The following is a 27,754-nucleotide window of genomic DNA, read 5'->3' on the forward strand; positions in this document are numbered from 1 at the left end:
GGTGGATGAGAGGAGGCTGGCCAGATGGGCCAAGATCGCGTTACAAGGAGTCTCATACGTCATGCTTCAATGCTTGGATTTCATCCCGAAGACAATGAGAAGTCGCTGAAGGATTTTTAAGGTGGAGGGGATGGTTTGATAAGGTTCAGGTTTCTGTTTTAGAAAAGTACTTCTGGCAGCAAAACTGGAGGCAGGAGCCCAATAATGAAGCTGGTAAAGTAATACAAGCATGAGATGATAAAAACCTGACCCGGGATAGTACCCATTGGGGATTAATGAAAGTGGATTGAACCAGGGCAGAGCAAGGAGAAGGCTGGGCAGACACTTCACCTCAGTCCAGTTTGAAAGGGGATGGGCTCCTAATGTGAAGGAAGACGGGTTAAGCGAGGCATCCAGGGGTGCTAGAAGGAGCAGCCCCCAGACCTGGCCATTGGCTGGGGGGTTGGAGGATGGTTCTAAGTTCTAACACCGTCATTTCCCGAGACAGAGGACTTGGAAGAAGGAGGGGTGGGAGAAGTCCTGTGGAAGCTGCGTCCCCATGTCAATCTTTGTTCTCTTCTGATGGTAAAATTCATGCCTATTGGATGTAGGAAATTTGGAAAGAGAAAACCCAAAGTGAAGGGAGCAGTAAGAGGTTGCCCATTCATATGCCACAGTCGTGAGAAGAAATCAGTTGGAACTACATGTGTTAACATTGATGAATCTCAAAATATTGAGCAAAAAAATAAGTTCTGGCTTGATATAATACTGTCAACATACATTTGACAACATCCAAAACAAAACCACACTTTCTAAAGAAATCATACATTCGTATGAATAGAGATCATGGGAAAGATGTATGCCAATTCAGGGCAATGTTTATCCGAAAAGGGGGGGGGGTAATTGGGGAAAGATATAATTAGGGAAAAGACATCAACTGTTTTGGTAACATTTATTTCTTCAGCAGTAGTATGTCATTGTACAATTTGTTATACATTATACCTCTATGTGTCTGAAATATGTCATAATTTTTTAAAGTCATCAAAAGCCCATCACCCCAATCCATTCTTTTAACATATTCCTAGGAACAACCCTGCACTCCTCTCTCTCTCTCTTTTTAAAAGATTTTATTTATTTATTTGACAGAGAGTGAGAGTGCACAAGCAGGGGAAACGGTAGAGGGAGAGGGAGAAGCAGGCTCCTTGCTGAGCAGGAAGTCCATTGTGGGGCTCCATCCCAGGACCCTGGGATCATGACCTGAGCCGAAGGCAGACACTTAACCATCTGAGCCACCCAGGTGCCCCCCTGTACTCCTCTCTTATCCAGAGACTCTACAGAGATGCCCAGGCCCTACAGCCCTGCCTGCTCTCCTCAAGGTCAGGGTTTCTGGCTCGCACACAGGTACCTTGTCTGGGGTCACAGTTGGGGGTGCACCAATGTGTCCATGGTATTTGACCCTCTTGGCTTCTTCGGAATCTCTCATGCTCTTCTTTTTAGAGATCACATGACAGATTGAAGAAATAGGGTGTCTGAGTTGCCACTACTAATTAAGAATCCACAATCCATGATTCAACCCACTGAGAATGACCTTGAATGACCTTGCCCCGGAAAGGGTTGTCCCTGCCCTGGGAGAGAAAACACACCGCCGGAGGACCCAGTCCTGCTGTTAACAGTAGGCTGCTGGTGTGTTGTGCTTAGCTGGTGTTCCACAGACTGGCTCCTAAATTGGATTTCATTTTCAGGACCGGGGTGAAATGAAGAAATAATTTCACATACTGTACATTTATTGAAATCATATCAAAATAAGCAATGAAGGAAAATTTCTCTTGGTAATATAATTTCAAGGATCATTTCATGAGTTTGCAGCTAGGAAAATATCAAGGTGTGATAACTACGAGGAGAAACCGTCTGCGGTCTATTTAGAGCATAAAAGAAGAAGACGGATCACCTGGTTCCCTCTGCTGAGTCCTTGCAAAGTCTCTCCTTCCTGTCCCTGCTCCCTCCGTTTTCGTACCTCTTTGCTACCTGCTGTTGATTTTTTTACAATCTTCCATATCCCAAGTCAAGTATCATCTCTTTATCATGATAGGGGACCTGAAATTATTATTATTGTCATTTTGGCCCATGCATTGCTTTGCCTAAGTGCCAGGCAACCAGCTGGCTTTGATCGTATCGGAAAGCAAAGATTCGTTTATGATCTGATGCGGGCTGAGCCAGACATTTTTCACCAATTTGGGTTAACCTGAGGATGACTCACTTCACACATTTACAGGCATTCACCAAAACTGTATAATTTCACAGAAGTTTTATGGCAGGTTAAAATGTGAAATTGACTCAGACATAGACAGTGATATCTTTGTGAAATGTAATCATTTCTCTCTAAGAGCGAGCAACTTCTGAAGTGAACTAACTGTTCATGCAGAGAGAGACTTCTGTCTGCCTGCTTCCGTTGGCATCTCTCTGTGATACTGATTTCACTTACATTGACCCAAGTGTGAATTTGAAGGGTCTGATGAGCTTATTTTCAACAGTGTAGGATGAGACACGTAAGCTAATGTGTCAATCTCCTCTAGTTTCATTTCTGCGAAGCTGGTGCTTGGCTACTGCCGTATTTTATGTTTTATTTACCACTCTCCACCTCCTCCCCCCGAAAGCCCAATCCATTTATCCTGTACACATTCAAGGTTAACTCAAAGTCAGGTTGTGAATTAGTAAGAAATGAAAGGCTGATGTGCCAGGTGGGACTGGCTCTGTCACCACCCCCAAAACTTCGCTTCTTTAATTTTCTGGTTCTAAGGCGGAGTTCTCAGATAACGTACAGATGATGTGGCTCGGGAGAGGTTGCTTCTTTTGTGTGGACCACAATCAGACTGTCTTCCCCGAATAAAAGGAACGGTGAGCGGGAGATTTTCCAGTATTTTAAGGCTCCCGAGGCAGGCAAGAGCTGTGAGCCCCATGCTGCTGGCGTTCCCAGGTTCTCAGATGCCTCTGATAACCAGCGTCCTCTGCTTGCCTTCCTTCCCCATCTTCATGCCCACTTGATTGTGCTGCATGTTCTGCTGAATATCTCCGCGAGGTGCAGTCAGCAAGAGGAGTCATTTGAAATAAAGGTGTCTTTGACTTTCATGCACGTTTTGTGAGACAAAAGGGAAAATGGAAGTATTTCAAAATCTGGGAGTTTAGAGCTTAAAACGTACCGTATTGTTCTTGCAGTGTTTCTGAAGAAAAATGGTAGCAGGGAATGGGGCTGGGAAGGAATCTCTCATTATGATAGTTAATTAGCAGTAATTTTATGTCAGTAAATTTTTGAGTGATTACTATGTATCTTGCCCTGTACTGCGTGGAATTTTATTATTATGTTTAATGGGATATCACATACTTGCTGCAAAGCACACAGATGTTAGATGTGCAGCTTGGTATATTTTTACATGTGTATCTACTCCTATAATCACCACCCACATCGAGATAGAACATGTCCAGTAGGTCAGGAGGCACCTTCACATTCCCTCCACATCCATACCTACCACCTTCATACCTGCCTCACCAAGGTAACCACTATTCTGACTTCTATTGCAATAGATTACTTTTGCCCATTGAACTTGATGGAAGGGGGGTCAGGCATCCTCTGCCTTGGTATCTGGCTTCTTTTGCTTGACAGTATGTCTGAGATTCATCCATGTCCCAGCGTGTTTCAGTATCTTAGTAGTGTTCCTTTTAATAGCTACATAGTGTTCTATTGTATGAATATACCACTATTTATTTATCTGTTCTATTGTTGGTAGACATTTGAGTTGTTTCCAATGTTTGGCTGTTACCAACAAATCTGCCACAAACATTCCTGTTCGTGCCTCCAGTGGACGTGTTCATCCGTTTCTTTGTGATATATACCTAGAAGGGGAATGGCTGCATCGTAGGGTCAGCATAGGATTTTGTTTGTTTTGGTTTGTGGATAACATCCACCAGTTTTCCAAAGTGCATGTATCAATTTATCCACATACTAGTAATATATGGGGGTTGTGGTCGCTCCGCATCCTCTTTAGCACTTGGTACTGTCAGACGTTTAAATGTTAGCTTTTTAGCAATGTTTTCATAATTTAGTTGTTCTGAAGACTAATGATGCTGAGCACCTATTCATATGTTTGCTGGACACTGGATATCCTCCTTTATGAAGTACCTTTTCAAGTCCGTGGCCCAATTTTAAAAATTGTGTCTTCTGTCTTTTCCTCATTGATTTGTAGGAACTCTTTATATAGCTAGCACAAAGATATGTGTATATAGATATCTTTTCTCCATCTGCGGCTTGATTTTTCATTTGCTTAATGGTGTATTGTGGTGAAGCAGTTCTTGATTTTTCTGAAGTCCAGTATATCCATCTTTTCTTTTAAAATTAGAACTTTTTGTACCTTTTTTTGTTTTTGTTTTTTTGTACCTTTTTAAAGAAAAGTTTGCCTGCCCCGAAGTCATGAAGGTATTCTCCTGTGTTTTCTTCTTGAAGCATTATAGTTTGACTTTTCTTTTTTAGGCTTATAATTTATCTGGAATTGATTTGTGTTTATGGTATGAGGCAGGGGTCAAGATTTGCTTGTTTTTTCCCCCTAAGCTGATGTCTATTTGGCCAGAGCTATTTATTGGAAATATTTTCTTCCCTCTACTACCTTGTAGTGGTTACTGTCTCACACGTTCTCTGTAACTTAATTCTTGTAGTAACACCCAAATGCATCTACTGGTTCTACCCCTATCACACATATGAGAAACCTGAGGCTCAGAGAGATTAGATAACACATCCTGGCCATGTAGCAAGAGTTCAAGGTTTAGAACTTCACTCTCTGCCTTTGCAAACACATGCTGCATTTCTTTTCATGCTGAGTAAATGGTCTGACCAAGTGGGCAGGGAATGCTACATAATCAGACTGCAGGGCGAGTGGATTGCTTCACATCTCAGATGAGTGTCCTTTACCGCAGTGTCTCTTGGCGGGACTCAGTCCAGACTCAGGTCAGAGCAGACCTGGTGATTTCTCAACAATGGAGAAGTGAACACTGGTGCATCCTGAAGAAGAATCTGGATAACTGGGTTCCACCCTTACAGAGAGACATCTGGATAGAGGACCACTTGTCCAGTCTTCCCCTCTTTGCCAGGAAGACTTCCCTGACTGAGCATGTCCGGTTCCGTTGCAATTGTGTGTCCTCAGGTTTTATGGAGGAAGGTTCTGGACCAGTGTAGAGATGTCAGGATGGAGGCTTCTGTCCTGGGACTGGCTTTAACGAAGACAAAGGCAGACTGCATTTAGTGCTACCATCAGTACCTGAAGCACTCGGGGGTAATAAAGGTGAGCCCTTCAGTCAGCCAATATTTATTGAGTCTGACCATGTGGTTCCAGGCACTGGCAGTGAACAGAAGAGATGGGGACCCCTATGCCCAGGGAGCTTACACTCAGAGAAGAATATTATTTTAAAGGTGCCTCAGGCAGATGTACTGGGAGCTTTCTCACTTAAAGATCAGCTGACCTCCAGCAAATTCCTTCCCTCCACTGGCAGTGGCAGGCTTCTCCACTGTCACAGGCATGTGAGAACCCAGTACTTCCAGGCTGTGACCATAGGCAGTCTCCCAACCCCTTACCTACTTTCTACTAATTTCTACTTTATCTCCAAAGATTGAAAAACAGAAGGACCACTTGATGTGTCTTGGAAGGGCAGCGGGTCCTCTCTCGTTCTTGAACATGAATTCAGTTGTAGGCATTACTGTCTGTGCTCATACCACCGACCAGGTGACACACAGCTGTCCTTGTCATCATTCTGAAGACCTTTCCAAAACCGCCTTCAGCAAGAGTACAAGTCCTGCCTTATCAATAAGGAAATCAGTTTTGGACTTAATCCTACAAATCACTGGTTCCTCTTCTGGGCCTTTTTCCAGTGGACATTATGTCAAATGATCTCAAATGCAGCCTGAGGTCTAAGACACGAATTTGGACAAATTGTGGCTGGTGTAGAATCCTGTGCTCCTTGGATCTGCTGAGATACAGCGGGTTGCATTTAACAAGGTTGTTTCCATTTTCTCTTACTGATTTTCAGTTTTTCTGCCACATTTTTTTTTTTTTTTTTGCCCAGGTCCCCCCCCCCCATAATACTTTATTCCATGGATTCAATCCAGCATGCATTTATGAGGTATTTACCGCATGACAGACTATGATATGTACTGGAGGAAAAATGAATGAATAGGACTCAGTACTTTGCGCAAGGAGTTTCCAACCTACTGTTGGAGGAACCCATATTCCATCAACTATAGCACCAAGCAAAACAGAATAAACCCACATAGAGGGGCTGGTGGCAGTAGAAGCATTTACTAGTTATTAAGCATTTATTATGCACACTACGCACCCCATTTGCATGTTGCAAATGTTCTCTTTAACTTCAGGGCAACCCTTCAAAGTAGATTTAATTATCCCTCTTTTACAGAATTGGGGCTTGGAGGGGATGAATGACACACTCAAGGTTTTGCAGCTGGCATATGAAGATCAAAGACTTAAATCCAGGCCCACCTGGCTGCAAGGCTGGCTCTGCCCTCCCCTCCCTGCCCCTTACCCCAAGAGGGAGAAAACAGAGGAGGGCCAGATGAATTCTAATTTAGAGAATTTAGAGAAAGGCAGTGACACTGGAGATGTTTTTAATCAAAAATTTTTTTACTTGGAAATAACTGGAGGTTCACATGTAGTTTTAAGAAAGAATACAGACATGCCATGTACCTTTTACCCTACTTTCCCCTGATGGTAACACCTTACAGTGCCGGGGGCCCCTGGGTGGCTCAGTCGGTTAAGCCTCTGACTCTTGATCTCAGCTCAGGTCTCGATCTGAGGGTCTCCAGCTCAGGGTTGTGAGTTCAGGCCCCGCGTTGGGTTCCATGCTAGGCGTTGGAACATTTCCATCCCGTAAGGACCCCTCCTGTTGGCTTTTTATGGCCCCACCCACTTCCCTCTTGCTCCCACCCCTCCTTAATCCCTGGCAAGCATTTACCTGTTCTTCATTTCTATCATCTTGCCGTGCCAATAATGTTATATAAATGAAATCAAATAGCATGCAGCCTTTGGGATGGACTTTTGCACTCAACATGATTAATTCTTCAGAGATGCATTCAGGCTGTTCTATGTATAAATAGTTCATTCCTTTTTAATGCTGAGTAGTATCCCATGATATAGATGTACTGTGGTTTGCTTAACTAGTTGCTCATTGAAGAACGTGTGGATTTTTCCCAGTTTGGGGGATATTAAAATAAAGCTGCCGGAAACATTCATGTACAGTTTTTTTGTTTGAACACAAGTCTTCATTTTTCAGGAATGAGTGCCCAGGAGTGCAATGGTGTGTTGTATGGTAGTCGCATGTTTAGCTTTTCAAAACACCGCCAAACTGTTTTCCAGAGTGGCCGCCCCATTTCACATTCTCACCAGCAACGTATGAGTGATGTAATTTTTCTGCTTCCTTGCCAGCATTTGGTGTTGTCCCTGTTTTTTTATTTTAGCCATTCTGACAGATAATAGAGTGATGTCTCACTGAGTTTTAATTTGCATTTCCGTGATGGATAATGATGTGGAGCATCTTTTTGTATGCTTATTTGCCATCTGTACATGCTCATTGGTGAAATGTATCTTCATGCCTTTTGACCATTTTCTAATTGGATGGTTTGTTTTTCTTACTGCTGAGTTTTGACAGTTTTTTATATATTCTGGATACTGGCCCTTTGTTGGATATGTGGTTTGCAAATATTTTCTCTCATTTTGTAGCTTGCCTTTTCATCCTCTGAACAAGGTCTTAACAGTGCAAAATATCTTGATTTTTATGGGGTCTAGTTGATTAGTTTTTCCTTTATGGGTCATTCTTTTAGTTTAAGTCTAAGAACTCTTTGCCTAGCCCTAAATCCCACAGATATTGTCTTATTTTTCCTAAAGTATTTATAGTTCAAATTTTCCATTTAGTTCATACCCCATTTTGAGTTAATTGTTGTATAAGCTGTGAGACTTAGTTCAAGGATAGTTTTTCAACCTTTAAGTGTCCGATTGCTTCAGCACCATTTGTTTTAAAAGATATCTTTCCTCCACTGAATTGCTTTTGCTCCTTTATCGAAATCAGTTGGACATACCTGTGTGGGCCATTCTATTTCATTGATATAGGTGTCCAGCAATCTGCTAGTGCCACATGGTCTTGATTACTGAAGGTATATCATAAATCTTAATCAGGTAGATTGGTTTCTCCCAGTTTTTTCTCCCTTTAAAAAACTGTTTTAGCTACTCTAGATCCTTTATATTTCCACATAAATTTTATAATCATTTTGTCTATATTTATAAAAAGTCTTGCTAGGATTTTGATAGAAATTGTGTTAAACCTGCATATCCATTTAGGGAGAACTCATGTCTTTACTATGTTGAATCTTTCAATCCATGAACATGGAATGTCTCCCCATTTATTTATATCTTTGATTCCTTTCGTTAATGTTGTGCCATTTTAAACACACAAGTCCTGTGCATGTTCTGTTAGATTCACACCTAGTATTTAATTTTTTGAAGCAATTATAATGCATGATACTGTAATTGAGCTTTTGATATCCATGTGTTCATTGTTACTATACATAAATACAATTGATTTTTATATGTTTATGTTGTCTCCTGCAGCCTTGTTGAACTTACAAGTTCTAGGAACTATTTTGATGACATTTGGGGGGGATATTCCGTAGACAAACATGTCATATATAAATAAGGACAATTTTATTTCTTTCTTTCCAGTCTGGTTTTTGTAGTAGGGTAATACTAACTTTATATAATAAACTGGGAAGTATTCTTTTTTCTGGACAGAATTGTGTAGAGTTGATATTAATTCTTCTTTAAATGTTTGGTAGAATTCTCAAGTGAAGAAACCATCTGGGCCTGGAAATTTGGGGGAGCAGAGGGTTTTTTTTTTTAAGATTTTATTTATTTGACACAGAGAGCGAGCACAAGCAGGGAGAGCTGCAGGCAGAGGGAGAAGCAGGCTCCCCGCTGAGCAGGGAGCCCCATGTGGAGCTCGATCCCAGGACTCTGGGATCATGACCTGAGCCAAAGGCAGATGCTTAACCCACTGAGCCACCCAGGTGCCCTGGAGGAGCAGAGGTTTTAATTATAAATTCAATTTTCTTGGTTGCTATCAGGCTAGTCAAATTATGTATTTCATATTGGGTGAGTTGTGGTAGTTCGTGTTTTCAGGGAATCGGTCCATTTTATTTCAGTTGTCAGATTTATGTGTGTAGAGTTATTCATAGTATTTACTTATTATGTTTTTAATGCCTGTAAGATCTGTAGTGATATCTTTCTAGTTCATTCCTGTTACTCGTAATCCGTTTCTTCTCTTTTGTCTTATTAGAAGTTTGTCAACTTTATTTATACTAACTCTGTTCTATTGATTTTCTCTATCGTTTCTTCGTTTTTGACTTCATTTATTTCTGTTTTACCTTTTTAATCCCCTCCTTCTGCCTCCTTTGGGATTACTTTGCTCTTCTGTTTCTAGCTGCTTAAGGTGGGAGCTTAGGTTGCTAGTTTGAAACTTTCCTTCTTTTGCATTGTTTGCATTTAGTGCTATAAATGTATTGCTGTAACTGTGTCTCACAAATGTTGATACATTGTATTTTTATTTTCATTCAGTTCACTTTTTTATTTCCTTTGAGATGTCCTCTTTGACTCATTGATTACTTAGAAGTACATTGCTTAGTTTCCAAGTGTTTGGAGATTTTCCTGTTCTATCCCTTTTATTGATTTCTAGTCTGATTCTACTGTAGCCAGAAGACACACTCTGTATGATTTCAACTCTTTTAAATTTGTTGATGTTTGTTTTATGGCTCAGGATATGGTATATTCTGGTGCATGTTCCATGGCTGCTTGGAAATAATGTGTATTCTGCTGTAGTTGGGTACAGTGTTTTATAAATGTTGATTAGATCCTGTTGGTTCGTGGTTGTGTTCAGTTCTTCTGTATCCGTGCTGGCTTGTGCCCAACTCTTCTACCAACAATTGAGAGAAGGGTGTTAAAATTCTCTAAGTATAATTTCAGATTTGTCTGTTAATCCTTTCAGTTCTATCAGCGTTTGCTTCCTATGTTTGCAGCTCTGTTGTGCAAGCCATGTTCAGTTATGATTCCCATGTCTTCTTGGTCGATCGACTCTTTTATCGTTATGCATTGTCCCTCTCTTACTCTGGTAATTTTCTTTGAAGTCTACTTTGTCTGATATTAATATAGCTACTCCTGCTTTCGTTTGATTAATGTTTGCATTCTTTTACTTTCAACCTGCCTATATTGCTATATTTGAAGTGAGTTTTTTGTGGATCGCAAATGGTCGGGTAATATTTTATAAACCACTTTTACTTTGTATATTGAGACCACCAGCATTTAATGTAATTACAGATATGTTAGGGCTTAAGTCAACCCTTTTATTTATTGTGTTCTGCTTTTTCTCTCTGTTTTTCATTTCTCTTTTTTCTGTTATCTTTTTCTACCTTCCCATGGGTTACTTGAACATTTTTTATAAATTCATTATGATTTAACTCTAATGTTTTTCAGTATGTCTTTGTATAGCTTTTTTAATGGTTATTTTAGGGGTGGGGTAATAGATGTACAACTCTAGGCATCACATTATGTACATACATGATATATACACACTAATAATATAGATATATATCATGCATGTACTATATGTGTATGTACGACATCATGTATATGTACTATTTATATAAACACACATGAGATATATATCATAAAATATGTGCATGATATATAGAACATATCATATATTTATGTGTATACTTATGTATTTATACATCTCATATATGTACGTAATGCAAATGCACAAATTAAAAGACAAAAGTTTGTGGATTAGATTATAAAACATGACCCAGCCATTTGCTACCTACATGAAACTCACTTTAAATACAGCAATCGAGGCAGGTTGGAAGTAAAAGGATGGAAACAGATATATCATAAAAACATCAATTGAAGGAAAGCAGGAGTAACTATATTAAGTAGCTATATATATAAAATCATAGTCTCTTGTCATCATTTTGCCAGTTCAAGTGAAGTAGAGAAACTCTACCTCCCTGTACATTCTTTTCCCTGCCCCCATTTATAATACAATGGTTTAAAATACTTCCTCTACATACATTTAAAACCACATCAGACAGTGTTGTGATTTTTGCTTCAACCATTAAACATAACCCACAAAACTCAGGAGGGAAAGAAAACCTATTGTATTTATCCACACTTTTGCTCACTGTGTTCTTTCTTCCTTCCTGATGTTCCAGGTTTTTTTTCTTTTATCTCTTCCTTTCTGTTTAGAGAGAACTACCTTTAGCATTCTCTTAGGGTAAATCTGCTGGCCACAGATTTTCTTAGTTTTTTCTTTTTTCCATCTGATTTCCCCTTCATTTCTGAATGATATTTTCCCAAGGTATAGGATTCTGGATTGAAAGTTCTTTTTTTTTTTTTTAAGCACTTGAGTAATATTGTGTCACTTCCTTCTGGCCTCCATGGCTTCAGGAATTCCAGTAAATGTATTTGCCAAAGGGAGAAAAAGAGAGAGAGAGAGTGCTATTTAAATACTGTGAGAAATGTCTGCCTCCAGGTTCCTCAACCACCTTGGGATCACGGGCAATGGAGAGAATTCAACATGAAACTGTCATAGCATATTGATAAGAGTAAGTGAATAATTTTAAAGGTTTCCTTATCAGTGACCAAAAAGAGTGAGGCATTGGTGTCATTCACTTGGCCAGGTGTACAAGTCATGATGCCTTCCTTTACATAATAAAAGGTCAGGGACAAGGAATAAATTAAGACCATGGAGACACCTTAACCAAGAGGAGTTGGGGTATTGGAAAACCAACCATACCTTGTGCATTTTGTACCCAAATGGTAGTTTATGAGAGATTTTTACTGTGCTCAATGTCATCTCAGGTCCCATAGGTCCCATGGGTCCCTGGGGGGTGGGGAGCTGGCTCCGGATGAGAGAGATCGGAGGAGGCTGGGTGTGGTGAGGTGGATGAAGGTAGGAGTGTAGTCACATCCTCCACGATGTGGCAGGAGAGTGGAGGTGGAGGTGTATTATGCTTGACCTCAGCTAGGCTATGAGTCACTTTCAGACACAGGATAACAGGCACCATGTCTTTTAAATAATGGGTTGGCATTTATCTCTTTTAGAAACGACTGTAGTGTTTAGAAGTTGTTTGCCCTTGTCAGATATGGGAAATCTAGTCTAGAAATTGTCTTCAAAATCCATCACCCTGCCAGTGCTGATCAGGAAGGAGGGAAAGATACCAAAATCTCCAGATAATTGAAGGTGCCCCACTCTTCTGGCCGTGCATGCTGTCGGATCAATAGGGCAAGGCAGGGGCATTCCACCATCTGGGAAAGAATGGGTTTCAGAGTAGCTCTCCCAGGCCGTGCTTTATGCGATTATTCACTCCCTTCAGTCAGAAAAAATCAATTCTGCTCTAGCATTGCCTGGTGGCTCTGTACTTTCCCTTCCCTGATTCCATCGTTCTCTTTACATTCATTTAAGATAATCTTTCTAAAACCTCCACTGACAAAGGGGAGGTGCAGAATGTCACATATTCTGTTGACTTTGTAAGTGGAAATGAAAATAAAACTCAGTGTGCTTTCTTGGTGGAAATGTGTCTTGTGATTCATTTTTGTTAAGTGAGGTATATGTGAAGCCCTGCAGGGTGACAGGTGTTATTTGAAATGATGACCCCCAGCAGGGGGATGTGGTATGGAGAGGAGATTGGGGCCGAATCCTGGAGGCAGGTGATTGACAGTCTGGGGATGGGAAGTTGACTCACATCCAAGGATGGGCTTTGCCGGATCCAAAGAACACAGCAGATTGTTTTCCTATGACACCCATAGTCACGGTCTTTGAGCACCTTCGGATGCACGGTTTCAGACCGGCCAGGGCGAGTGTGAGTCACAGAAGCCACCAACTGGGGCCCTTGGGTCAGGTTCATCCCACAGATTTGGTTGGGCCCAAGAATGTCTTATTGTTTACTTTGAATATTAAAAAAATTGGGAGATTTTAAATAAAAATTCAGGCATAGAGTTTCTCTTTAAAAACTGGATCGGGCAACAGCAGTCCTGTGCTTCCATCAGCTGAAGTGAGGGGCACTCAGCCCCGAGGGGAGGCTCTCGGTTTAGCCCAGCCCCACCCAGCCTGCTTTGCTCTTCCATGGCATCTGCTGGCTTCTGTTGGCATGTCGTCTTGGGATGCTGGCACAGGACCGAGGGGAGAGGACAGCATTGAGCCTCGAGCCAGCAACTCACTCAGTCCTGTAGGGAAGGTCAAAGTGACACCAGCTTTTGGAGTGTCCTCTACCACTTTCATTTGAGAAAGGATTTTCTTGAAAGTAATAGCACTGCTAATGAAAATTGATTTTTCTTTCCGACAGTTTATTTTCCAGAGACCAAACACAGGGAATTCTTAAACACATGCGCTAATGGTAGATAGCACAGGTGTGGGGAAATGAAATCTGTGACCACCAGGGAAAAGCACATTAGTGTTGGTCAGTATCAGGAAATGGGTTCATAGCCAACTTTCAAATGGACTGAGAGAGGGCAGGAAGGGCCCCTCTGCGTGGTCAGCCTGCCCGCAGTGCCCCTGCTCTATTCCCCACTGTACCTGTGCCCACAGCTGCCGGAGTCCTCATCACATGGTATGCTGTAAAACTGTCTGTGAATGATCCACCTCCCCTTGCAAAATGTCAACCCCTTGACTGCCTAGTAACATCTCACATTTACTGCGTGCAGAAGACGTGCCAGCTGTAGTTCTGGGCTCTTTATCTGAATTAACTCTGCAGGTCTTCTCGGTGACCCTTTGAGACAGGTGTGTGTCGCATCCCCATTTTTCAGATGAAAGAACGAAAATGCGGAGACACTTCATTATTCACCAGCAGGCAGAACTGACAAGTTTGAATATTTACAGATTTGTTGAAGTGTGTCTAAGCAGTGTAGCACTTGAATGATTTAATTTTTATTACAGCTATTTTATGGAACTACATCATATATATTATAGTATAGATTACATACTTGTACATTTTTATTGCTGTACAGAGTTGTTTACACAAATCACATATATGTAATTTATGGGTGATTTAAGGGATGTTCAAGGGCAATTTGAGACCAAATGGTCCTTCCGTTTTTTTCTTTGAGGCGCTCAACAAAGCCAACAACACCCATTTGCCAGATTTTTTGTTTCATTTTTTAAACAACTAAGCGCCAGTGAACATATACATCTATTTTGGGGCACATGTGGAATTGGATTTCATTAGTGAAATTGATGGGTCATAAGATACATACATTTTAAATTTTGATAGATATATTTCCCTCCCCAAAATGCTCTACCAGTTTACGTTTGAGCCAAAAGAGTAGACAGAACCCACTTTCCCACACCCTAACATTGGATTTTTATAGATGTGTGTATGTGTGTGTATGGGTATGTGTGCCAAACTAAGAAAAAATAAGGTATCTTGCTTTAGTGAGGTGAAATTCACATGACAAAAAATTTAACCATTTTAAAGTGTACATGGAAGTGGCATTTGGTATGTTCATGATGTTATGCAACCATCACCTCTGTCCGGTTCCAAAACATTTTATCACACTGAATGAACACCCTGGACCGCTTAGCCACTTCCTATTCATGCCTCCTCCCCATCCCAGTTCTTAGCACCTGCTAATCTGCTTTTCATCTTTGTGGGTTGACCTATTCTGGACATCTCCTATAATCTGAAGGGAATCATATAATATATGATCTTTTGTGTCTGGCTTCGTTTGCCTAGCGTGATGTTTTTGAGGTTCATCCATGTGGTGGCTTGTGTCATTGCTTCACTTCTTTTTACATCTGAGTATTTTCCATTGTATATACGTGCATATAGATATAATCCATTGTATGATGTACAACCATTTGTTTATGCAGTTCATTTGTTGATGGACATTTGGGTTTTTTCCACCTTTTGACTACTGTGAATAGGATTGATACAAACGTTTGTGTACAAGTATTTGAGTAGCTGTTTTCAATTCTTTTGTGTATACATATACACATGTACATACATACGCATGTACATGTATATGACAATATGATCATATGGTAATAATGTTTAACTTTCTGGGGAACTACCAAACTGTTTTCCACCGCAGCTGTACCATTTTACATTCCCACAAGCCATGTGTGAAAGTTCCTATTTCTTCCCATCCTCACCAGTACTTGTTACTTTCTGGGTTTTTGGGGTATGTTTGTCATGTTTTGTTTTGTTTTGGATTTAATTATAGCCATCCTTGTGGGTATAAAGTGGTGTCTTATTGTGGCTTTGATTTGCATTTCCCTCATGACTGATGATGTTGAGCCTCTTCTCATGTGCTTGTTGGCCATGGTATAGCTTCTCTGGAGAAATATCTATTCAAGTTCTTTGGCCATTTTAATTGTCTTTTTGTTGATGAGTTGTAGAGTACTTTATATATGCAGGATTCTGGATTTATCAGATGTATGATCTGCAAACAGTTCGTTCCATTCTGTAGATTGTCTTTTCACTTTCTTGATAATATACTTTAAGGTATAAGGTATTATTTTATTTTATTAAATGTTGTTTTAATTTATACTTTCCAATTGCTAAAAAGCTCCAGAATTTTTTAATTGAATATTATCCCGTTGTATTTATTTTTCTGGGAAATCCATGTTCAAATCATGTACTTACTTTTATAAAGTGTGTTCTTCTAATACCATCACTGAAGTTAATTTTATATCCTGTATATTTTTCCTTTTAATGTTTTCTTCCAGTCTGTTGCTTGCCATTTAAATTTTTTTATTATTTGCTATTTTATTTTATTTTGTTTTATTTTTAAATTTAATTTTATTATGTTATGTTAGTCACCATTCATTACATCATTAGTTTTTGATGTAGTGTTCCATGATTCATTGTTTGTGTATAACACCCAGTGCTCCATGCAGAATGTGCCCTCCTTAATACCCATTACTGGGCTAACCCATCCCCCCACCCACCCCCTCTAAAACCCTCAGTTTGTTTCTCAGAGTCCATAGTCTCTCATGGTTCCTCTCCCCCTCCGATTTGCCCCCCTTCATTTTTCCCTTCCTACTATCTTCTTTTTTTTTTTTTTTAAACATATAATGTGTTATTTGTTTCAGAGGTACAGGTCTGTGATTCGTCAGTATTACACAATTCACGGTGCTTGTCATTTAATTTTGTATGTAACAACATTTGTCATATAAAAGTTACTCATTATTTCATACTTCAATTGTTAATCTTTTATGGTCTCTGGCTTTTGTCTTCCTTAAGAGTTCCAATATTATAAAAAATATTCTTTTATTTTTTTAATTTCATTTTTACATTTACACTTTTAATCCATTTTAAATTTAGTTTTGTGAGTGGCTTTAAATAGGGCCATAGGATTATCTTATCCTTAAATGGATTACCAGTACCAATCCTATTCTCTTTGATTGGTAATGTCTTGTTGATAGTAAATCCTCCAGTGTGCATAGGTGTCTTACTCTCTGTTTTATTTCATTGCTCTTAACTGGGGCCACACTGTTTGAATTGTAAGTTTTTATATGTATCATGGCAATATCACACTCTTACTGTATATTCTCAAAATTGACCTGAGTATGCTTTATGTATTCTCTCTTCCACATATATCTAGGAATCACATTTTCAATTTTTTATTTCATCTTTTATTTATTTATGGTCAATTTTTTAAATTAAATTTGGAATATATAAATTAATTTAGGCAGAATTGACTTTCAATTTTGACTTCTTCATCCAGAAATGTGGCATGCTCCCCCATCCACTTAGCCTTTCTTTTGTTTCCTCCAATATAACTTCATGATTTTCTCGACATAGGCGCAGCATATTTCTCGTTAGATGCATTCCTGGATGTTTCATAATTTTCTTGCCATTGTTAATTTTTTTCTTCTGATGATTTGTAATTGGTTATTGCTGCTCTTTGAGAAAGTAGTTGCTCTTGGAAGTAGTTTTTGATGGTGCTTTAACCACTCAGCTCTGCCAATGGTTCTAATCATTTACGGCTTAGACCCTAGAGTTCCCAGGTGGACAATCACGTGGTCTGAAGTCACAAAAGCTTCCTCTCTTCTAGGCCAGCTTTTCTCTTCCCTCCTTATCTTACTGTGTCAGCAGCACCCCTGTGATCTTGGGAATGCTTGCTTTGTTCCCAGCAACCAAGGTTTCCTTGTTTGGGACTTCATATTTTATCACAAGAAGTCTCATTATTTTTTTTTAAATTGGCAAAAAAACAAGAAGTCGTATGATGTGTTAGTAAGTACCTCCTGGGGAAATTTAATTTATAAGCTTCTCCAAATATTAGTGGTCTTAGAAATTTTGCCCACTTTATAAAAATCACAAAATAAACATTATATTTCTTTTGCTTCATTAAAACATTTTAATCAGATTTTAATATTTGATCATTTCATGTATGTTGCATTTATAGAATGAATTTATTTCTATAGCATTTGGCTGAAGGTTTGTGTGACTGAAGAATCACTATGATGCATTTATTTATATGATCTGACCCTTTAAATAATGTAGTAGATGGAGGTGGCTTCTTTGATGGGGAACCTTCATCACATCGTAAAATGCTACTGCAGAGACTCCCACTAACAATAAAGATATTTCCACACCTCCCCCCACCACGGTTTTCTGAACATGGTGACCTTGTTTGTGATACCAATTCACCTTCATTTGCCTGTGGTGATTTTAGCCTCTCTCTGTTGTGGAGCAGAGCCTTACGTGGGTTTTTACTCTATTCACGGAAGTTTGCCTTCCCTGCTAAATGCATGAATCCAAATGACAATAGAATTGTCCAGTGTTGCAAATGTGAAAAAACCTTCCTAAATGCCCCGCTCTGCTGGGACTGTGCTGGGAAGGTCCCTCTTCATGGCCTTGCCCAGCGCTAGGACTGCAGGGCCCCCTCCAGGCTCATTCTCCCTGTGGCCCTAGAGACACAGAGGTTTAATAAACTTCAAAGCTAACTTTGCTCCCGGCTTATCTTGCTGCAGCAGAAATCTCTTGCCCATCAGCCAAGGACCAGTTCCTGGCTTGAGCTCAGCCGGCACTATGCCTCCCATCGACACGTTAAATATTTCTTAGTGCCTTGGCTTTTCGGGTTTCCCTGCCCTGGTTAGCAGTTAGCTTTGCTGTTAGTTACTTCTGGGGGAAGCCCCTCGCTGCGGGATGAAGGACGCCACAATGCCTAAACGTCCTCCATCTGTGGATGGGCAGGAGGGCTTGATACAACTTTGAACTTGGGAGGGGGGCGCTGGGGGGGTGGTGGCTGTGTTCTACAGAAAAACGTTTAGAATGAGCAGAGGGAGAACAGCAAGGGGGTTAGGAGCGTGGTCTTTGGAGGCCCCCGACTTGACTGTGAATTCCAGCTCCAGTGCTTGGGAGCTGTGGGGTGTCAGACAAGTCACACCATTTTGCTAAGCCCCGGCTTCCTTAGGTGCTAACCCTGGTGAAGCATACATGGGGAGCCACGGGGGCTCCACGAGAAGGGGAGTGACACCTGTAGCAGCTCATGACACGTGGGGAACAGCTGTATGGGTTTTCTGCCCCCCCCAAACGAAGGACTACACATCGGGCGGCTTCGACAGCAGAAGCACTGCTTCTCAGCTCCGGAGGCTTGAAGTCCAAAATCAAGGTGTCCTCGGCAGGGTTGGTTCCTTCTGAATCTGTTCTGTCCTTCTCGTCCTAGCTTCTGGTGGGATGCTGGCCACCTCTGACATTCCTTGTCTTGTTCATGCATCACCCTCCTCTCTGTCTTCGTCTGCACATGGCCTTCTCTCTGTGAGAGTATCTGTGTCCCAACTCCCCCTTTTTATAAGGACACCCGCCATATTGGATCAGGGCCCACCCTAATGACCTCATTTCAGCCTGAATACCTTAGGACTTCAACATATGAATCCTGGGGAGACACAGTTTAACCCATGACAATATTCAATAAATCATTTCGATTTTAAGATTTTCAATAACAAATCGAAACCCGGAGAATTACCTCCAGATGAGAGAGACCGCAGGTTCTCTGCTGGGCCATGCAATTTCTTGAATATCCAGAGAACTCTTAGACAGAAAAAAGTAAATTCTGTTGAGCTGAGTTGCCCGAGAACTTAAATGGGGAATAACCTGAGGATCTTCATCTCAGAAGGAAACAAGCCGGGAAGCTCAGACACGGGGCTCTTTTGCTCCCTCTGCATCACTGTATGGAAGAGCCCCTGGGGAGGAAAGAGAGGGTGCTCCCCTGCAAAGTGCTTTGCTTGACAGCTGCAGGCAAGAGCTGTGTCTGTTAAAGATGTTCAGTTTTCGCAAGAGCCAGGTAACTGGCAGGAGTTTTGGGGGGGGGGGCAGGTTGCTAAGCAACAGCTTTCTCCTTTCCTGGGGAGGCCACGAAGCATCTCATTGCCCTTGTCCAGATGTCTCTTCTTTGGTGAAGGCTGCATTTAGAGAATCGATGGCATTTTAAAACTTTTTTGGGGGTGGTGGTGAAGGGCAGGTGTGTATATATGTAATCAGTTAACAAAATCTACACAGAAAGCCCTCCTGTTGGAAATGACATTGTTGACATTTCCTTTGCTGCTTTTTGGCTCTTTTTCTTATTGAATTGTATACGAGCATCAGGGTTGTTTGACTACTGGTCCTCAGCAGAAGTGGAAGTTAAGGATCAATGGACTGCCAAGTTTAGGTGTGATATCAAGCCTCGCTCCTTCTTTACTTTCAAATTTCAAGTGCTAGTGATAAAAAAGCAATTACCTGTTATCTTTTGTTGGGAAAAAAGATAAGCCCCAAACCCACTTATATTTCTCTTTATTTTTACATCACCATGTTTGTTTAATCTTGGGCATTTGTATTCCAGCTTCTGAGGACTTGGCAGGGGAATGGTTGACTTGCCAAATCCAGCCCTTGGAAGCTTTATTTTAGGGGAAATCAAAAGCCGGTGATCAAGGACCCCGAGCCTCCTTACCTGGCCAGACTTCTTGCTGTGGGATTTTCAGGGCTGCTTTTGAATGGCAGACGTTTTTATCAGACTCAGGCAGGGCTCTGAAAGAGTTCAAGGGCATTTTTGTCTGTAAGAACACAAATACGGCTTTAGGCATTGTTTTGTGGTGGACGGTCTCAGTATTGAGAGCACAGGTGGAAACTATTTCTTTCCTTGCGGCCAGTGCAGCTTGGTGGGGAAGCTTTGGCTTGGTGTCGGGCAGGACTGGGTTTGCATCCCTGCCACACTCAGGAAACGGGAACAGGCTTCACTCTTTCCTGATCTTGCGCAGAATCAGGACTAGGGCAATGAGAGGGACTTCGGCATATTTACCAAAGAGTGCTTACTGAACACTGCCTCAAGCCACCACCCCCCCAGCGCCCCCCTCCCAAGTTCAAAGTTGTATCAAGCCCTCCTGCCCATCCACAGATGGAGGACGTTCTGTGTGCTATAGAGGGACTGCTCGTCCCAGGCTGCAGACCTGCTTCCCCTGTCAGTGCCCGCTGATTCCCAGGGCAGCACCACTGAAGAGGCCCCTTCCAGAACCAGTAACGTGCAAAGGGTGGGCTTCCCCCCAACCATGTCCCTCCTATACCCCAGATGGCTCTTTAGGGGCTGCACCTTTGTTCCACACCAATAGGAAAAAGAGTAGGAATCAAGATTCTGCCCCACCTATCGCCTAATCGTGGTCGCTGAAGTGACAGCTCAGATTTTCCTTGGAGAAGAGGTCCCATGGGCAGGGATTATAGCACTCACACCTAATGTGGGAGTAGGCTGGCGTGCGCGGGAGGTTCCAGGACAGCTCTGCTACACACACGGGTTTTTATGGCTTATCGTTTTCCGTGCCAGTCTCCCTAACACAGAGGTTCTGAGGGCAAAGGCCTGACTGGGTAGATAGAAAGTGGAGAGTGCTTGTCTGTGGCCTACAGAAAAACAAAACAAAACAAATAAAAGCCACACTTTTAGTTCTAATGGCAAGATCCAAGACACATTAAAGGAAAATGAAAAAAAATTATCTCTAGAATCAGAATCCCTGCTGCGGTGGGTTTCCATTGTAAATATTTTCCTCCCCGTTTCCCTTACATCCATGGATTTCAAACAATGCACTTGATTTGTAGAGGTCTGTAGAGCATAACGTCATGTTTTGCAATCTGGTAGCGGGGAATCTATTAAGGATATCGTGATATATTTGGAGATCTGTTTAAAAATTTTCTGGGCCTTGAAATGAAAATACATGGCTCTTCCTGTGAGTGGGACCTCGGATGCTGTGAGCAAGCCACTTGGGCATCAGCTCCTTCTCAGCGAGGTGGGAGTGGCTGGTTTCTGTTCCCATAGGAAGCATGGAGTTTATGGGGGCAACTGTGACCCCACAGAGACTCGCCAAGGGAAACAACCCTGTGCAGACCTGGCCAGGGTGTTGAAAGACAGTGCCGTGTCCCCACGTATGCATGCCAGGTGAATGGGAGCCTGCTGAGAGTTTCCAGATTCACCAGTTATGCCCCATTTCTGTAACTTTGCTGAGGGAGGAGGGAAGCAGAACAAGAAAACAACAGCAACAAATAAATTGGGAATTCATTCTAGGGATTTTGGTATTTCTTAGTAGAAGAATGAAGGTTGTCAGGACCCCATGGCATCATCATTTTTTCTTCCCTGGGGAGTGAGCAAGTAAGTAATTCCCTAAAGTGAGTGGGGTGCTTATTCTCACGTTACAGATGGGAAATGGGCTGTGAAAATTTAACTTTGCTAAAGTCAAAGTTGGTGTCAGGTCCTCCAATGTCTGAGTTCATTTCTCATGACTCTGTCTCCCCAAGTACCAGATTAGGCAGTGGGGATGCCAAGGTGGAGGCTCCTGTCCCTACGAGATCCATTCCACCTAGGGAAGCAACTGTTGACCACTACAATACATTGGGGAGAAGTGCCCTGGAAACACAGAAGAGCAACTGGTTGTTTTTTTTTCTGGGGGCAAAAGCTTCCAGAGGGAAGTAGTTTGGGCTGGGCCTTAAATTGTAAGACAGATTTCCTGAGTTGAAAGGGACTTACTCCGAAATGGCACTATTAGGACTCCTGCTGGGTTTATATGAATGGGGTTCAGCAGTATAGAGCCAAGCCCCCCCCCTTTTTTTTTAAAGAATGTTTGTTTTCTGCTCACTCTGCATATGAGTCCTGACTCTACTTATTGGGGTTTGATCTGGGGTCACCCTACTTTGATGGAACCCAGTAAAAGCTCCAGGACCAAGGTCTGAGAGGTCCTGGGGCCAAGGGAAGTGCTGAGGCATGGGACAAAGATGTAGTTGTGATGCCAGCCACTGGGGGGGGGGGTGGTCTCAGAGCCCAGCCTCCGTGTCTTCTTGGGAAGGGACATCTGCAGTAGCTAGTAGTACCTGCTCCTCCAGCAGTGACAACTGGAAACTTCTGCAGATAGTGCTGCTGCCAGATGTCCCTTGGGAGGCAAAACTACCCCAGCTGAGAACCAATGACCATATTCATGAGGGACGTCGATCCATAATCCTTCTTTCTCTCTCTCTCTATTTTTTGTGATGTCTTTGTCAGGTATTACTATTAGTCTGGTAGGGTGTGCTGGCTGCCTCTGATTTCTCAAGAGTCTTGTAGTATTTTGGCATTATTTTTTTTCTTAAAGTTCATCTTTCTCAAATATGCCTACAGGCTGCCTGAGCTAAGACTTGGTTTTCTTCCATCTCATTCTATTCCTTGTTTCCAGTGAAGCCCTCTGTGCCTGGAGTTTTCCTTATAAAAAGGTTTTTGATAATGACTGAATTTCTTTACTGGCTAAAGGACTTTTAAGATTTTCTGTCTTATCTTGTGTCAATGTTGGTAAGTTGTATTTTATTTATTTTATTTATTTATTAATTTATTATTATTTTTTTAAATTATTTTTTATTTTTTTAGGTAAGTTGTATTTTTCTTAAGCAATTTGTACATCTTTTCCATTTTGTTGAATTTATTCCTTTAAAATGTATTCATAATATCTGCTCATTATCCTTTTCATGCCTGTAGTCTCAACACATTCCTGACAGTGGCTATTTGTATGTGTTTTTAATGTTTCTCTTGATTGATTTTGTTGTTTTCCCCTCAAAAGCCCCAATTTTGGCCATGTTAATTTTTTTCATTTTTTTCCCCTGCTGTTTCATTAATTTCTGCTCTTATTTTGATTTGCTTTTTGTCACCCATGTTGATGAGTGTACCTGTAGTTTATTTATTTTCACTGCTGGATTGTTGAATATCTCATTGTTTATAAGCTCTATCAAAGTACATTTTGGTTGTTTTCAGTTTTTTGCCATTAAAAGCATGATGCTATGGACAGTCTTGTAAATCCTGGTGTTGATGAACAGGTTTATTTTACATACACACCATATTTCTTTTATCCTAAAATGCATTTTTAAAATATTTTAATACATCCAAAATCAGAATGTGTCTTAAAATTAGTGGCATCTTAGAGCGTAATTGGAAGTTTTCTTTCTTTCTTGGTGATACAGAAAATAGCGGTACATCTTATAATCCATGAAGTGTTAGATTTAGATGAAATACTGTAAATAAGAGCTAAATTGCTCATCTTTACCTTCACTAGGTTACTTTCACAGTGGTTGTATTAGCTGATGCTCACCAGCCATGCATGGGAGTCGCTGTTGCCCCACGTCTTTACCAATAACTAGTATTGTTATTTTTTTACCAGTTGGGTAGATATGAAATGGTCTCTTATTATGATTTCATTTTCATTTCTCTATTTACTAATGAGGTTATTCAGCCTCATGAATAACCTCATGAATGAGGCTGAATAACCTCATTTTATATATTTTATATATACAATAGGTATATATATATACATATATATATATATATATCTGTATCTTTTCAGTTGCTTAGTGAACATTCTCTTCCAAGAAATGTTGTGTTCTGTCTTTGCCTATTTTTCCATTGAGTTGCTAGTCTTTCTCAAATTAATTTATAGAAGCTTTTCACTTTTTTATTTAAATTCAATTAGTTAACATATAGAGTATCATTAGTTTCAGATACAGAAGTTTTTTTTTTTTTTTTAAGATTTTATTTATTTATTTGAGAGAGAGAGAGAATGAGAGACAGAGAGCATGAGAGAGGGGAGGGTCAGAGGAAGAAGCAGATTCCCTGCCAAGCAGGGAGCCCGATGCGGGACTCGATCCCGGGACTCCAGGATCATGACCTGAGCCGAAGGCAGTCGCTTAACCAACTGAGCCACCCAGGCGCCCTCAGATACAGAAGTTTTTTTAGTTTTGATACTCTCTCTTTGTTTTGTGGGTTACAAATATCTTTTTCTAATTTGTAGCTTGCTTCTTCTTTTTATCACATTATTAATGGTCAGAAATTCTTAAATTAATAATACTTGAATTAATCAAACTTTTATTTAGTAGTGTTTGCTTTGAGAATATTTTAAAGATATAATTTCTGACCTAAGATCATAAAGATATTAACTATTTTATCTCTTAGCAGTCTTTTTAAAAAATTTTTTAAGAGACTTTACTTATTTATTTGACAGAGAGAGAGTGCGCATGCACAAGCAGGGGGAATGGCAGGCAGAGGGAGAGAGAAAAGCAGGCTGAGCAGGGAGACTGATGTGGGGCTCCATCCCAGGACCCTGAGCCAAAGGCAGACACTTAACTGACTGAGCCACCCAGGCACCCCTCTTAATAGTCTTAAAGCTTTACCTTTCAGATTACAGTTTCTAGATTATCTGGAGTTGATTTGTGGGCATGGTAAGAAGTAGGGAACAAATTTTGGTTTTTAAAGTAATGACAACTAATTGTCCCAGCATCATTTATTATGGTTTGTTTTTATCCATACCACCGCATTATTTTTCACATTTCATATATGGGAGTGTGTCTTTCTGGGTTCTTATTCTTTTCCACTAGTCGTTTTTTTGTTTATTTGTTTATTCCTTTAGCAGTGCACTGATGTTTTCTTTACATCTTTAAAGTAAATTTTTTATATCTGATAGGGCAATTCCTCTGCCCGGACTATTTGTGTTTCTGAATTTCTCCAAAAAGCAGACCATTGATACTCCTGTCCTCGTAGGTTTGACATATCACCTCACACACACAAAGAGGCTGTGGTCATCTGGGCATCCCAGAGAATCCCACAGTAAGCTGGGCATCAACAACTAGGTTATGCTAAAAAGCTCCCAACCCAGGTGGTGGGATTGTTCCCTTAGAAGGACTTGAGAGTCTAACCTGCTGGATGAGGTTGGAATTGATGAACCCGTTTTGCAGATGAGGAAATCAAAACAAGGCAAGCAACTTTTTCGGTTCACACGGCTAGTCCATGGTGAACCTGGCCTTGAGTACAGGTCGGTTTTGTGTGTTTCCACTGACCTCCCAACAGAGCAGGGTTTCCTGTGACCCTGCACCCTTATTTGCTCAGGAAGTTTTCTCCCCATGCCCAGATGAGCTCTCAAGTGTTACCCTTCATTCAGTTTCAGGTTCAGCCCCACCTAGCCCTACCCCACGTGTTTTTCAAGAAGCAAGAGCGGCTCAGCTTGCTTTTTCTACCCAAGTACACTTCTCATTTTCTTCATTAGCCTATTTGTAAAAAAAATGATCTGTTCTTAAGCTTCTAAAACTCCCTTAGACTGGTAAGTGTGTTATCCCTCTCTTTGCTCAGATACCTGGAAGTGCTAAATCTTAGCGTTTGCTCCTTTCTTCATATTCCTAAGACCTGGTGGACCCACTGCTGGGTGTCTTCTTAGGCACCTCTCCTTCATGTCTCTGTGCAAGTATAAAGGATGGAAAGGCCTTTCTGGGGAGCCAGCAGGAGAGCTGTAATTACTGAAACTAATGCTTCATCTCTCTCTAAAGTTCAAGTTCATTAGGGAAACTTTATCTTGTCATTCTAGTTTCTGGTTTCTGATGAGCTGGTACTTACTTTGCAATCAAGAGTAAAAATGTTGAATTATAATAATAACTAGAATCATTAACTTTCGCTAAAATGTGAAACTGCATATAAGCTCCACGCAGGCAGAGATTTTCTTGTGTTTTGCTCATTGCTGTGATTTCAGGGCCTATGCTGGCCCATGGTTGATGCTATATATATATTCACTGAATAAATAAATAAGAGAATTGTATTGGGTGCTTCCTATACACTAAGCCACATGCAAAGTGTTTTCAGTGTGTCTTCTCTCTTATTGCTCGTAACATTCCAGTGAAATAGACATCATGATCCCTGTTTTACAGATGGGGAAACTGAGGCAGAGAGAATTAGGTGACTTGTCTAAGTCACAAATTTTTTGTTATTTATTTTTTATTGAAGTATAATCAATATACAGTACTATTATTAGTTTCAGCTATACATATAATGATTCAACTTTTTTTTAAGTTTTTATTTGAATTTCACTTAGTTAACATACAGTGTAATATTAGTTTTGGGTGATTCAACATTTCTATACATTACTCAGTGCTCATCATGATAAGTATACTCTTAATCCCCTTTATCTATTTCACTCCCCACCCGCCCTCCCACTTCCTCTCTGGCAACCACTTGTTTTCTGTATTTAAGAGTCTGTTATTTTTTTTTTCTCTCTTGAAGTCACAAAGTTTTTACGTGGTCAAGGTAAATTCAAGCTCTTATCTGTAGGATGCCAAAGAACATTCTCTTAGGCTCCATGTAGTGATGCCACTCACAGTGAAGGTACATTGATGTGAAGTGCTGTTGTATGGGAATCTGTGAATCACTGTTGTTCCATTCACTCATTTATGGGGGTGGGGGAAAGGGAGGCATCATTAAGCATCTTTTTCCTAGAGTTTCTATAAAAAGACAAGTAACCCAATTTAAAAATAGACCTTTGTCCAGAGAAGACATACAAACAGCAAATAATCACATGCAAAGGTATAAAACATTTTCATTAGGAAAATGCAAATCAAAACTACAATAAGATGGTACTGGGATGGCTCTAGTCAAAAAGATGGAGGGGCGCCTAGTTGGCTCAGTCAGTTGAGCATCTGACTTTGGCTCAGGTCATGATCTCGGGGTCCTGGGATCGAGCCCCATGTCAGGCTCCCTGCTCATGAAGAGCCTGTTTCTCTCTCTCCCTCTGCTCCTCCCCCTGCTCATATTCTATCTCAAATAAATAAATAAAATATTTTTTAAAAAAAGATGGAGAGGAACAAGTCTTGGCAAAGATGAGGAAAAAGTGGAACCCTCATACATTGCTAGTGGGAATTTAAAATGGTGCAGTCACTTTGGAAAACAGTTTGACATTTCCTCAAGAAATTAAACATGCAGTTACCTTAGGACCCAGCAATTCTGCTCCTAGGTATATAACCATGGGAGAGAAAACCTGCATCCACATAAAACCTTGTACATAAATGTTCATAGTAGCATTATTCATTAAAACAAAAAGTGGAAACAATTCAAATGTGCGTCAGCTGATGAACAGAGGCACGGTATATGGTGTATCCTTGCAACGGGATGTTATTCAGCCACAGAAAGGAATGAGAACCTCGCACGTACTATAGCAGGGATGAACCTTAGACACGTGATGTTCAGTGAAAGAAGCCGAACACATAAGGCCACATGCTGTATGATTCCATTTATAGGAAATGTCCAAAATAAGCAAATCCAGAGAAAGAAGATTAGTGGTTGCCAGAGACTGGGGTAAAGGGGTGATGGGGAGTAATGGGTAGGGGGCTTCTCTGGAGGGCCATAAGAATGTCCTGGAATCAGATAGTGGTGATGGTTGCACGACT

General features: G+C 40.8%; 1 protein-coding gene across 9 annotated transcripts in view; it reads left to right on the top strand.

The window, feature by feature from the left end:
- Positions 1-27,754, top strand: part of C7H10orf90 (chromosome 7 C10orf90 homolog) — a 205,088-nt gene that overhangs the window by 93,558 nt on the left and 83,776 nt on the right. The window lies entirely within an intron of this gene.

The sequence above is a fragment of the Halichoerus grypus genome, chromosome 7 (genome assembly GCF_964656455.1).
Source record: "Halichoerus grypus chromosome 7, mHalGry1.hap1.1, whole genome shotgun sequence".
Lineage (NCBI taxonomy): Eukaryota > Metazoa > Chordata > Mammalia > Carnivora > Phocidae > Halichoerus > Halichoerus grypus.